The sequence below is a fragment of the Apium graveolens genome, chromosome 5 (assembly GCF_009905375.1).
Source record: "Apium graveolens cultivar Ventura chromosome 5, ASM990537v1, whole genome shotgun sequence".
NCBI classification, from domain to species: Eukaryota; Viridiplantae; Streptophyta; class Magnoliopsida; order Apiales; family Apiaceae; genus Apium; species Apium graveolens.
Window position 1 is genome coordinate 232,123,517 of NC_133651.1, and position 12,734 is coordinate 232,136,250.

At 37.4% G+C, this 12,734-nt stretch overlaps 1 non-coding gene across 1 annotated transcript; it reads right to left on the reverse strand.

Annotated features, from left to right (window-relative positions):
- Positions 1 to 5,883: 5,883 nt before the first annotated feature.
- On the reverse strand, positions 5,884 to 5,990 carry LOC141663386 (small nucleolar RNA R71). Its single transcript, XR_012551460.1, has one exon. It is a non-coding gene; the product is annotated as a small nucleolar RNA R71 (small nucleolar RNA).
- Between the last annotated feature and the right edge of the window lie 6,744 nt (positions 5,991 to 12,734).

Sequence of the window (12,734 nt, forward strand, 5' to 3'; positions counted from 1 at the left end):
TACTAGTCAAGTACTGAAGAAGAAGGATGATAAAGAAGATGACCAGGGAAACCCTAGCAAGGGTCAAGGTCAAGGGAAAAGCAGCAAAATTTCTTCAAGGAAACTAATTTCTGATTCTAGCAAATCTTCTACAAAGAAGAAGACAAGTTCTGAAGCTATAGATGCTCAAGTTCTAAAGCAAGTTCTGATGATCAAAGTCTGATATTCTCATTCAAGAAGGAAGTAAAGACTCTCAGAAATTTCTGCAAACTCTGAAGCTTAAGGGAAGGGAGACTACATTCTATTATCAAGATCCCAAGATTCAGACACTTGATAAAGAAATTGCTAGAAGACTATTTCTCAAGTATAGTCCTGGAATGTATTTAGAGACTTTAAAGGAGGAAGAAGCTAGATTTACAGCTGAGAAGACAAATCTCAAGTCTAAAGCTTCTGATGCAAAGAAACCTCCAAGGCCTAAGGTACAAGGCATTATGATCAAGGAAAGCTCTGAGGCTTCAAAGCTCAAGACAAGATCACAAGTTGAAATTGATCCCAAGGATAAAGGGAAAGGAAAGATTGATGAACCAACAAAGACACAGGAGATGAAGATTCCTCAAATCCTGATGAAACCAGTGTGCAAAATGGTTCAAGTTTTTGATGATACAGCTGTTGAAGATGAAACTGTTGAAACTCTAAAAAGAAGGAAGATAACTGAAGAATCTAAGACAACCTCTGACATAGCTCAAGTTGTTCAGAGTGAAGAACAACAAGCTACAGAAGAAACAGAAAATTCTGATCAAGCCATCAAGACATCAACCTTTGACAAAGCTCAAGTTGATTTGAACAAATTAACAGTTACTGATAAGAGAAAACTCATATGGAAGAATGTTAATCCATCAGATCCTAAGAAAAGTCAACTATTATCTAATTTCATGACTGTTGGATTGAAAGCCAGAGAAGCAAGAGACAGAGCTGGATTAGGTTCTGAAGAAGCCAAAATCAAGACAGGAGTTGAAGTACTTACTAGAGATCCATTTTTATTGACTGACAAACCACTTGAAAAAGTTACACAGAAACACCTTGATAAGGTTATATATGTTCAAGTGGTACTGGATGCTCATGATAAAAGTAATGTCAAAGAAAAGCTGATTCTGTTTCTTGAAGATGGAAGAACATACAAAATGTCAGAATCAGATGTGCTGAACAAATCTTTGAAAGAACTTCAATTCTTTCATTATCTTTTGGAGATAAAGTCTGAGATTACTAGGAGATGGTTAAATTTCATCATGAAGACCATAAGGGATAAAGCAAGAATTTCTGGATCAAGCGTTACGGAATTCATTCCAAATATAGTTGAAGATGATGGAAGTGAAATTTCAATGAAGAAGGATTCTGCTAAACTTGAGGTTATTCTGAAAGAGAAATGTCTGTGCTATAATGAAGACTCATCTCATCCAAGAGTAATCAGACTTGGTGATGGTTTATAAAGAAATTATATCTCAGCACTTAGGACTGCAATCTACCAGATTGGAACTCAGGGTGAAGAATTGAAGCAAGTCAAAGCTACACTAGCTCAAGTCCTGAGGAATACAGAAGAGAAGTTGATATCAAACTTTATCAAGAATCACTTTGGATTCAGATTGACTCAGTAAAATTGGTAAAAGCTACAAGGACTGTAAGTTGTAGTTAGTTGTCTAATTAAACTCTCATTACATTTGTACTTAAATGTTTTTGACATCATCAAATCTATTAACTTGTATATTTTCATAATTTACAAGTTGGGGGAGATTGTTAGATATATTTGTGATGTCATGTCTAATCTATTGTGTTTAGTTTCAGGACTTAATATCAGGACTTATCAGGACTTACTGGAAATAAGAATTTACTGAAGTCAGAACTTATATCAGAATTTAAGGCGTCAGAGATATATCAGGATTAAGTTGGGGAAGACTTCAGATAAGGAAAGCATCCAATTTATAGGAAAAGGATCGTAACTAAAACAATAGAAGATATGCATGAAGAGTTAGAAGACTAGAAGACTTGTTGAAGATAAAATCTGATTGATATATTTTAGGAGACAGAATTATGTTCAATATTAATTAGAAGATATCTTGTAACTGTGTACTATATAAACACAGCTTAGGGTTTACACTATATGTGTTATTATTCACGAGAAAGATTATACATTGTAACCTAGCAGCTCTTAGTGATATTGTTCGTCACTGAGAGAGTAGTTTAACCTACTTTGTAACAGAGCTTATTATATTGAATAAACTTGATTACTGTTACATACTTGTGTTCGAAATTGATTTGATTGTATAAACACCATATTTAACCCCTTTCTATAGTGTTGTGTGACCTAACACATCAAACTCAGAAAGAAAGAGATGAGGCTTTGTATGTTAAAGATGAACTGCTAAAACTGAATAAATCTCTTAAATCTGAACTAGAAAAGGAAAAGGAGATAATCAAAACTTGGACTAACTCTGGAAAAACAACTCAGAAAATCTTAGAAAGTGGAAATTGGAAAGAAGGACTAGGTTACCTAGATGATAAAGAAGAAAAGGAAAATATGTCATCTAAACCAAACTTTACCAAGAAAGATGAAAAGCCTAAAGTTAATCCTGTCAAGTTTGTGTCAAATTCAGACAAGTCAAAATCTGAAAAGATGAAAGACTCTAAAACAGAAGTCAAAGAAAAGTCAACTTCTGACAAATTAAAACAGGATAAAACAGTTGTAGTAAACATTGGCTTAATGACTAAGAAGCAGCTTAAGTATAAGCTGAAAGAGATTAGAAAAGTGAATATGGTAAATTAAGCTAGGAAAAATAGGAATGGAAAGGAAGGTGTGAATAAAAGTAATAATTATATGCCTGTTACTTATTCTCCTAGAAAGAAATGCTATAATTGTGGAAACTCTAACCATCTTGCTTCTTTTTGCAGGATAAATAAATATATAAACTCTTTACCTCTTAGATCAGGAGTTAAGAGTCAGTCTGTTAGGTTTAAACCATAAAATCCTTGTTTTCATTGTGGTAGTTTATGGGATTCTATTTATACTTGTAAGGAATATCATAGTTTGTACTATGATTATTATCAAATAAAACCTTATTTAAAGAAAGTTAGTGTAATTCCTTTTAGTGTAAATTCTGATGCAAAGTCTGATATAAAGTCTGATAAAAAGCATGTTAGCATAAACTCTGAAACTAAATCCGCTGCAAATGCTAACAAACTTAAAAAGGACAAAGGATCCAAGCAAGTCTGGGTCCTTAAAACTAACCAATAGTGGTCTTTGTAATTGCAGGGCAACAGGAAAAATATCCTGGTTCTGGACAGTGGATGTTCAGGACATATGACTGGAAATAAAGCCCTGCTATCAGACTTTGTGGAGAAAGCTGGCCCAGGAGTTTTTTATGGAGATGGAAACATGGGAAAGACTCTGGGATATGGCAATATCAATATTCAGAATGTCATAATTGAATCAGTAGCTCTTGTCTCAGGACTTGAACACAATCTGCTAAGTGTGAGTCAAATTTGTGACAGAGGTTATCATATGGATTTCTTTGAAGAACAATGTGAAGTTGTAAGTAAATCTACAGGCAAAGTGGTTCTGAAAGGTTACATACATGGTAACATATATGAAGCCAGACTTTCAACAAATTTTGATGGTTCTGCAATCTGTCTGTTAAGCAGAGCATCAATTGAAGAAAGCTGGAATTGGCACAAGAGACTCTCTCATTTAAATTTCAATAACATAAATGAGCTACTAAAGAAAGATCTTGTGATAGGACTTCCAAAATCAGTATTTGCTCCTGATGGTCTTTGTGACTCATGTCAAAAGGCAAAACAAAGAAATTCTTCATTCAAGAGCAAAACTGAATCCTCAATTCTTGAGCCTTATTGATAAGTGGATTTTATATCCACTTGGAACGCTTTATTACAAGCTTAAATTGGTGTTTTGGACTCAAGTTGTTAGTATTTTGATGTGTTTTTGTGATATTGAATTTCAGGTTTCAGTTAAATGAAGAAAGGAGATTTTAAAGGAAATATGATGAAAAGTGATCAGATTTGGAAGCCAAGGCCATTGTCAAGTTTTAGATAATATCTTTAGCTTCGCGTGGGCAGTTGAATCGCCTAATTCTGACGTGTAGAACTCAATTTATGGGCAAAATAAGATTCATCAAAATTTTTCAGAAAGGCTGCACGCGGCCGCGTCAAAAGTGCACACGACCGCATGCTGACACGCGGCCGCCTCCGACCCGCATGCGACCGCGTGCTGATGCACGGCTGATTTCGCTGAAAAACCCTATTTGAGTGGAATTTGATGATTTTAAGGGTCCATGTCCAATATGGGCTTATATATACTTAAAAAAGGGTTTTCATCATCCGGGAAAGATTCGGATACCAAGGAGAAAACCTAGAAGCACAAAACAACTCCGAAAAAGAAGATCTTATTTTCTATTTGTGATTCTTTGAATTAGTTGTAACTTTGGATGCTCATTTTTATTCTTGTTGAACTTAGACCTTTTTTATCCGTACTTTGATTATTATTCAGTTTATTAAGACCTTGTTTTATACCTTGCTTTCATTGGAACCCATGATGACGATGAGTTCAATTAGGGGCTAATCATTATCATGGGATTCTAGTAGATTTACTTATGGATTTCAATAATTAATTTATTTCGATTTCTTGGTGTGTGGTGATTGTTTGATATCCTAGTATTGGTTGTGCTTATTCATCTTATGTGATTTTATAAGATAACGTGTTAATCTCTATTGAAGCAACAGTGAATATAGAGGTTTGGAACTTGTCATGCTAGCATAGGTTCATGTATTTGTTATGTATGATTCGTAGGTAATTTTAACCATCTTACTTGCCCTATGTAATCACGATAGATAACTTGCACATTAAACCGTTATGTTTTCAATTCTTATAGACATATAAGGACTAAGCATAATTACTGTCTATTCAATATCTATCTCTTTTGTGTATGTTTGGTAGTAGGGTATTCATACAACGAAAGTTAGCGTTTACTAGTTTCGTGTTATCTGATTAGTGCCATCACCATTACATGCTAAGGTTAAGAACAATAAGGCTATTGAATGAAGTATTTAATGAAGATAGAATCCCATGTTTGTCTCATATAATATACAACCTTATTTACTCTCTTAGTTATAATTGTTAGTTTAATTCTTAATTATAAACAACCCCAATTTGTTATTTGTCTTATCATTGAGCGATAAACATACATTGTTGCATAGGTGCATAAATTGAACTTAACCTAAACCAGTCTCTGTGGGAAAGAATCTGATTTATATCTTATACTACTTGTGAACGCGTATACTTGCATGAATTTTAGCGCGTGTTTTCGCCCTAACAAGATTTTGGCGCCGCTGCCGGGGAATCGGTGTTAATATGTAGTTTATGCGCTTGTCATCAGTGGTCGTTAAGTTCACTGACTCAGATTCTTTTACTCTCACGGCTTATTTGTTTGTGTGTCAGGTACTCAGTACAATGGGAGATCCAGCAGCATGAACGAAAGCCTTGATGGATTTTCTCAACCCAAGATCAATGACATTCAATCTAGCATTGTCCAGCCAGCTATCACAGCTAATACCTTAGAGATCAAGCCTGACATAATTCAATGGGTGCAGAATTCAATCCAGTTTAGGGGTTCTCCAACTGAAGATCCCAATATGCACATTAGGGATTTTATTGAAATCTGCGACACCTTCAAGTTCAACGGTGTTTCCGAAGATGCTGTGAAGCTGAGACTGTTCCCATTCTGTCTGAGGGACAAAGCTAAGAGCTGGTTACACTCTCTACCAGCTAGTTTGATTACTACTTCGGAAGATCTTGCTCAGAAGTTTCTCACTAAATTCTTCCCTATGGCGAAGACAACTGCACTCAGGAATGCTATTACTCAATTTCCGCAGCAAACGGAAGAATCGCTATGTGAAGCTTGGGAGCGCTACAAGGAGATGCTTAGGAAGTGTCCTCATCATGGAATGCCTAATTGGATGATCATCAATTATTTTTACAATGGGTTGGGAGCACAGTCCAGACCCATGCACGATACAGCATCAGGAGGAGCATTATGGGCAAAGAGCTATGAGGAAGCTTATGATCTAATTGAACTGATGGCTGCTAATGAATATCAGTATCCAACCCAGAGATGTCCACAAGGCAAGGTAGCAGGAGTTCTTAAAGTGGATACAGCTACGGCTATCATTGCTCAACTAAAGGCGCTGTCTATGAAGATCAATTCTCTGGCTAACTATTGTGTTAAGTAGATAATTAGTGCTTGTGAGCTGTGTGCAGGTCCGCATGTGACAGAGCAATGCGCTATATCTACTGACTCAACTCAGTTTATGAACAACTTTCAGAGATCGCAGCAACAAGTTCTACACACTTATTATCATGACAACTGGAATCATCCTAACTTCAGCTGGAGAAACAATCAGAATACGATACAACAGTCATTCCAGCAGTTTGGAAATAAGCTATTCAACCCTCCTGGTTTTCAGCAACAAATTACACCTAAACAACAAACTCTTGGTGCATGTCTATCTTCGAATAAAAAATCTGAATTGGAGGAGTTATGGTTTATGTGCAAAAACCAGGCTTTTATATGCCAAAGCCAGGCTAGTTCTATCAAGACTCTGGAGAACCAAATAGGGCAAATTGCTAATGCCTTATTGAATCGACCACCAGGAACGCTTCCTAGTAATACAGAAACAAATCCAGGCAAGAGGGAAGTTGAAGAACAGGTGAACGCCATCACCTTAAGGTCTGGAAAGGTCGCAAGCCCCCAAATTCAGCAAGACGAAGAGCCTGAAAAATCTCAAGTTTCAGAAAATATAGTTGTGGCTGAAGAAGAAGTGTAGAAGGAAGAAGAGGTGGAACCAAGGAAGACTACTGTGGAACACACTCCTCCTGAGGGTAATTTAAGAGAGAAATGGATCTATCCTCCACCTCATTTTCCTAAGAGGATGCAGAAGAAAAAGCTGGATGAGCAGTTTGTGAAGTTTTTGGATGTGTTCAAGAAACTTCATATCAACATACCTTTCGCTGAAGCTCTTGAACAGATGCCTAGCTAGCGAGGTTTATAAAAGGTATTCTCTCTCAGAAAGTGAAGCTCGATGACTTAGAGACCGTTGCTCTAACGAAAGAATGCAGTGTTGTGTTGTAACAGAAGTTGCCTCTGAAGCTTAAAGATAATGGAAGCTTCACTATTCCTTGCACCATCAGAAACTTGTCATTTGACAAGTGTTTATGTGATTTAGAATCTAGCATCAATCTGATGCCCTTATTTATCTTTAAGAAGCTTGGTCTTTCTGATCCGAAACCAACATACATGTCATTGCAACTAGCTGACCGTTCCATCGCTTATCCACGAGGTATAGTGGAGGATGTCTTGTTCAAGGTGGATAAACTCATCTTCCCTGCTAACTTTATATTTCTTGATTTCGAGGAAGATAAGAAGATTCCCATTATCTTGGGAACACCATTCTTGGCTACAGGCCGAACTATGATCGATGTACAAAAAGGAGAGCTTTCGATGGAGGTTTACGATCAAAAGGTCACTTTTAATGTGTTCAAGGAAATAAAGTTACCCATAGCTAAAGAGGAGTGCTTTAAAGTAGAGTGGGTCGTGTTAGTCCCTTGACAATATAGCAAGAATTAAAGAAGGGGGGTTGAATGGAATTCCTGAACCTTTTTCTTGAAATAAAAATGTTCAACTCGATTATTGATATATTTGTTTTGATTAGCACAATGCGGAATATAAACTTAAATGAATCAAAACACAAGTAATTAAAAACAAGAGTCTTTAAAAACTTTCTGGTGGATTTAAACAATTCCACCAGAGATATATATAATATATCGAGAGGACTCTGTGTGCAGAAATGCCCACAGCTGCTTACAAATGGAACTGCTGAGAATACAGGAAATGCTAAAGATTATGCTTACAAAGATTTCTCTGTTTTTGTGTTTCTCAACTATCTCAGTTTTTTTTTCTATTTGCTACTCTCTTGGTTTATATAATACCAAGATTACAAAGTCAAAAAGACTAAACAAATATAAAATCTAACAGTCTTAATCTTTGCTACTTTTCGTCCTCTATTACCCAGTTAATGGGCTTCCACAATGTGTTTGTATCCAACTCGACGGCTGTGTGTCAGCTTTCACTGTTCAACTGATGTTTGAATTCTTGATATGATCATCCGTCGACTTTCAGATCATCCGTCGATGACTTAATTGATCATCCGTCGACTGCTATGTTAAACATCCGTTGATAGTCATTTGATCATCCGTCGAAGGCTTTGTTAATCATCCGTCGGTAGCTATTTTGGCACTTGACTTCATTTCACTTATACAGAATTACAAGACATTACTTATGTACAATTAATCAACCTATTCTGCATATCTAGTTAAAGTCAACATGACTTATATGCTACTACAGATTCTATACAAAGGTGCATACATCACTGTGCTACAAACTTATTATTACATAAGCTACTCACTCGATGGATAATAAGTTAATCATCCTTCGGGACTATAATGACTTATCTGTCGGGACTAAAATTCTTATCCGTCGAGTGCTACATTATTTCACTAAGTAAAATCTACTTAGATGTTTTGTTTAAGTGATCATCAAGTACACAACATATTCACAACAATCTCCCCCAATTTATGTCTACTGGAATTGTAGCCATAAATTCAGAGATACTTGATGATAACAAAACATCCTAAACATATATCTTTAAAGATAAGTAGATAAAACTGAAAGTGCCTCAATTAAACAAAATGTACAAGGTTTGGCTCACAGTCAGTTCAAGATGCTCCTCTAGCCTGAGCAGGTTTTTCTAGTTTCTTGAAGGTCTGGATCTTCTTCCAAGCTTTCTGTTGTTTTCTTCAATTTGATTATGGAGTTGCCTGTGGAATTCTAGTTCATCAGATTCTGAGAGATCTAGCATTTCTTGCATCTCCAAGAGAGTCTCATTGCTAGAGATACTCAATTGGTCTTCTAGTCTGAAGAATCTTCTCACACCTTTGTCATCCATGAATTCCATCAGCCAGTAGGGCCTTAGATGCACTTTTCTCCATGTGTATGGGATGATTAGAGTCTTTGGGAGTGCATCTTTAGCTCTAACACTCCTCAGCTCTTCAATCTTCTTCAATACTAGTCTTCTTACAGTTACATTAAACCCAAAGTTTTTCTTGAAGGATGAATAGACTTTGATCAACACAACTTGGCTTTCTTGAAGTATCATGTGACGAGGCCACTGAATCTCCAGTTCCTCCAGATAAAGGTTTAGATCTGAGAATTCTTTGATGTCACACAAGTACAAGTAGTCTCCCCTGTTGACCTTGGGTTGAGCTTTAACTACTAACTTGGATTTGAGAGGTGACAGCTTCACTTTCTTGACTGCCCTTGATTTTGTCCTTTTTGGCTTGGTAAGGATTGGCAAGTTGAAGTCAGGAATTGGTAATTTATCCCACTCTATTGGCTCATCCTTTGGCACAATAGGCTCTCCATGTATGTTCCTGTAGGGGTCCACCACCCTTATGTCTTCAAATACCATAGAGGGCTTTGATGCTTGAGTTTTAGCTGGTGTGGATTTCTTAGGAAATTGATCTTCCAATTCCTTGTCAACAACGTCCAGTTTCCTTTTTGTTCTTCTAGCCAATTCCTTCTTTCTTGGGGATTTCTTCTGTTCTTTAATCTTCTTCTTTGATTCAGCAGCATCAGATGGTTGAGAGGGAATTTGTTGAGAAGAATTTACAGCCTGTAGCTTGGCCAAAATGACAATCTGCTCTTTCTTTTGTTTAGATTTCTTAGCATCTAGAGCAGCTTGCCTCTTTTCCTTCTTTAATCTTACTTTCTCTTCTTTCTTTGCTTGAGCAAATTGTGGATGTCCAGCTACCACACAAATTTCCTTTCCATTTCTGAATATCTTAGCAATTCTCCTTTTTGAGGTTGAATCAGCTGGATCTTTATAAAAGACAATGGATCTTGACAGAAGCTTCTTTTCATCAGGCTTGGGTGTCTCATACACAGTGTCCAAGGGATTCTTCAAAGATGACTTTGGATAATTTGCCCTTGGTTTGAGAATTATTTCAACCTTTTGTGATTTGATGCAGGAAGATTGTCCTTTTTCCAGATAGTTCATGCTCATCTCATTCACACTGATGGGCTTGACATGAGAGTGATGGATGGATGACTTAACTGGCTCCTTGACTAGTTTAAACTTTTTATGTATCTCCTCATCAATCTTATCCCAGTTGATCAAACTCAACTTTCCTTTTTCAACAACTTTGAAATTTACTGTTGTTGCTTTAATTAGATCTATACCATCTGCAACTGGTGGCTTGGAGATAGTAATTGAAGGTACAATTATTTTGCTGATTTGTACTTGAAGATTCTCCCCCTCTGTTGGTCCTTTCTCCCCCTTACTTGATTCTCTCTCCCCTTTTTTGTTATCATCAAGTTGAGGAGTTAGGCCTTGTGCTTTAGCCAGTTGCATGAGAAGATTTGTCTGAGTTTGTTGATTTTGAAGAAGAATAGCCACTGAATCTTCAATAACTTGAACTCTATTTTCCAGCTTGGCTAGCTTCTTTTCAGATTCTGATTCTCTCCTTAATCTTAGTAGTAGATCTTGCATGGTACCATATGGCATTACTGAATCCAGCTTCTCAGAGTTATAGGTCTTCAAGTCAGCTATATCTCTTTTCAATTCATCCACACTGGGATTCTGTCTTAAGTGCTGGATCTTTATTAGATGTAGAGAGTCTAGGTGAGCTTGAAGAATAACTTTGGTACCAGCATCTGAAGTTTCCTAAAGGCCCTGTTGAATAGCTATTACTTGTTTGACCAAAGACACCTCAAATTGTCCTGGTGTAGATTTCTTTGCCCATACCCATTCAGGTAAACTTAAAGCAGAACTTGGGCCTTCAGTTCCCCCTAAGTTCATGCTTCCATCCAAAGAACCAGAGTCATAATCATTAGAATTTACTCCAAATTCTTCAGATGGCTCTCCAGCTTGAGAAGGCATCCTGTTAACAACAGCTTTATCTCTTTGAAGATATTCTGTGGTGTGCACCAAATTCAAAGTCTGCTCTGCCTCTACATTGCCCTGAGCAGCCAACAATTGATAGGTTGACACAGGATGAGTAAAAGTATCAGCATCCAAGGAAATGTTATCAATTTCAGCTTTGTAAAGTTGCTGAAATTGTCTTTCCTTTTCAACATCATCCACAATCATTGACTCACTAGCAATGGCTGGATCCACCCTTATTTCTCCTGTACCTGCCTTTCTCTCATATTCTCTCTTTTGTTGCATCAGGGTCTCAACCTGGCTCCCCACCCTCACCTTCACCTACTAAGGTGGGACTCCTCTCACTCACTTTTGCCAATCCTGAATAAATGGATTGCTGAGATTCACTCTTTTCCTCTCCTTTTGCCTGGGAGCAACCCAGCCTTTCACTCAAAGCACTCTCCTCTCTCAGTCCTAAGAGTGATTGTATTACCACTAAATCTTCTGCACTAGAAATAATTGAAGTTTGAAGTTGTGCAGAGACACTCGATGGATAAGTGATATCCATCGGGTGAGTGGTAAAGCTATCCGACAGATAACTGCTATTAAGCTTATCCGTCGGGATACAATCACTACTCGACGGATGAGAAATATCCATCGAGAGAGTAGAAATGAATGAGGTGGGAAGAGAAACTATTGTTGACTCTGTGTTGATTGAGGCTATTTGAGGCACAAATGTCACAATAGTATCTGAAAGAATTGGCAAGTGAGCCAACAAATCATCTAAAAGATGATGCTCACTTGCACTAGATTTTGGCTTCCCCAACAGAGTTAAAGAAGGGGAATCAGGAATTGAAGTGTTTATCATATCCACTTCCAGTGAGTTAGTTGGTGAGTATGGTGTTTCAGTGACTTCTATTATAAGAGATTTTGGATGTGACTCCAAATTTATTGGAGCCACATCAATCTGAATTTGAGAAGGTGCAGGGACTGTGTCTTTAGCACCAGTTTGCACTGTGTGTGTGCTCTGTGCATCCCCAGTTGTTTTGGATTTCTTCTTTCTAGTGTAAGTTTGGGGTGATCTTGTGTCCCTAATCCTTTTGGCCTGTGCTCTTGGATGAGAGCTTTGTTCAATAGCCACATCCTTTTGGGAGGATGCAGCTAAAAGTGAGCTTTTGTCCTTTTTAAGCACTGCAGTTTGTTGGGAAACTGCAGTGTGGCTAGGCTGGGATTCACTCAACTCTCCAACTTTATCCTTGGGGTTTCTTTGATATTCACCCCTTCCCTCACCTATCTGACCCTCCTTCACACTCCCCTCTTTGGCTTTGGTAGATTTTTTAACTGGTACCTTTTGAGAGATACTAGAGGGGGTTTTCTTTCATTTGGATTTGGAAATTACAGTTGTTTTGGCAGCTTTGGTAGGCAACTGTTTGGTCATTGTCACAGTTGTCATAGCTATGCCTGAAGTCAAAGAAATAGAGGAGATTGGAATAGTTGAGGGTATGGATGAACTTACCTCACTTACCTGAGGTGTCAGCATTACAGGGAAATAGAACATTGGCACATCCCTATGGTGGTTGGCTCTGTTCAAATCTGCAATGATTCTTCTCTCTTGAACCCAACAAGCTAATTTGTTGTTTGGGTTCTCAAGTGCAATTTCTTGACAAAGATGGTTAGCCAATAGCATAAAAAATCTAGCATAATATATGTTCTTT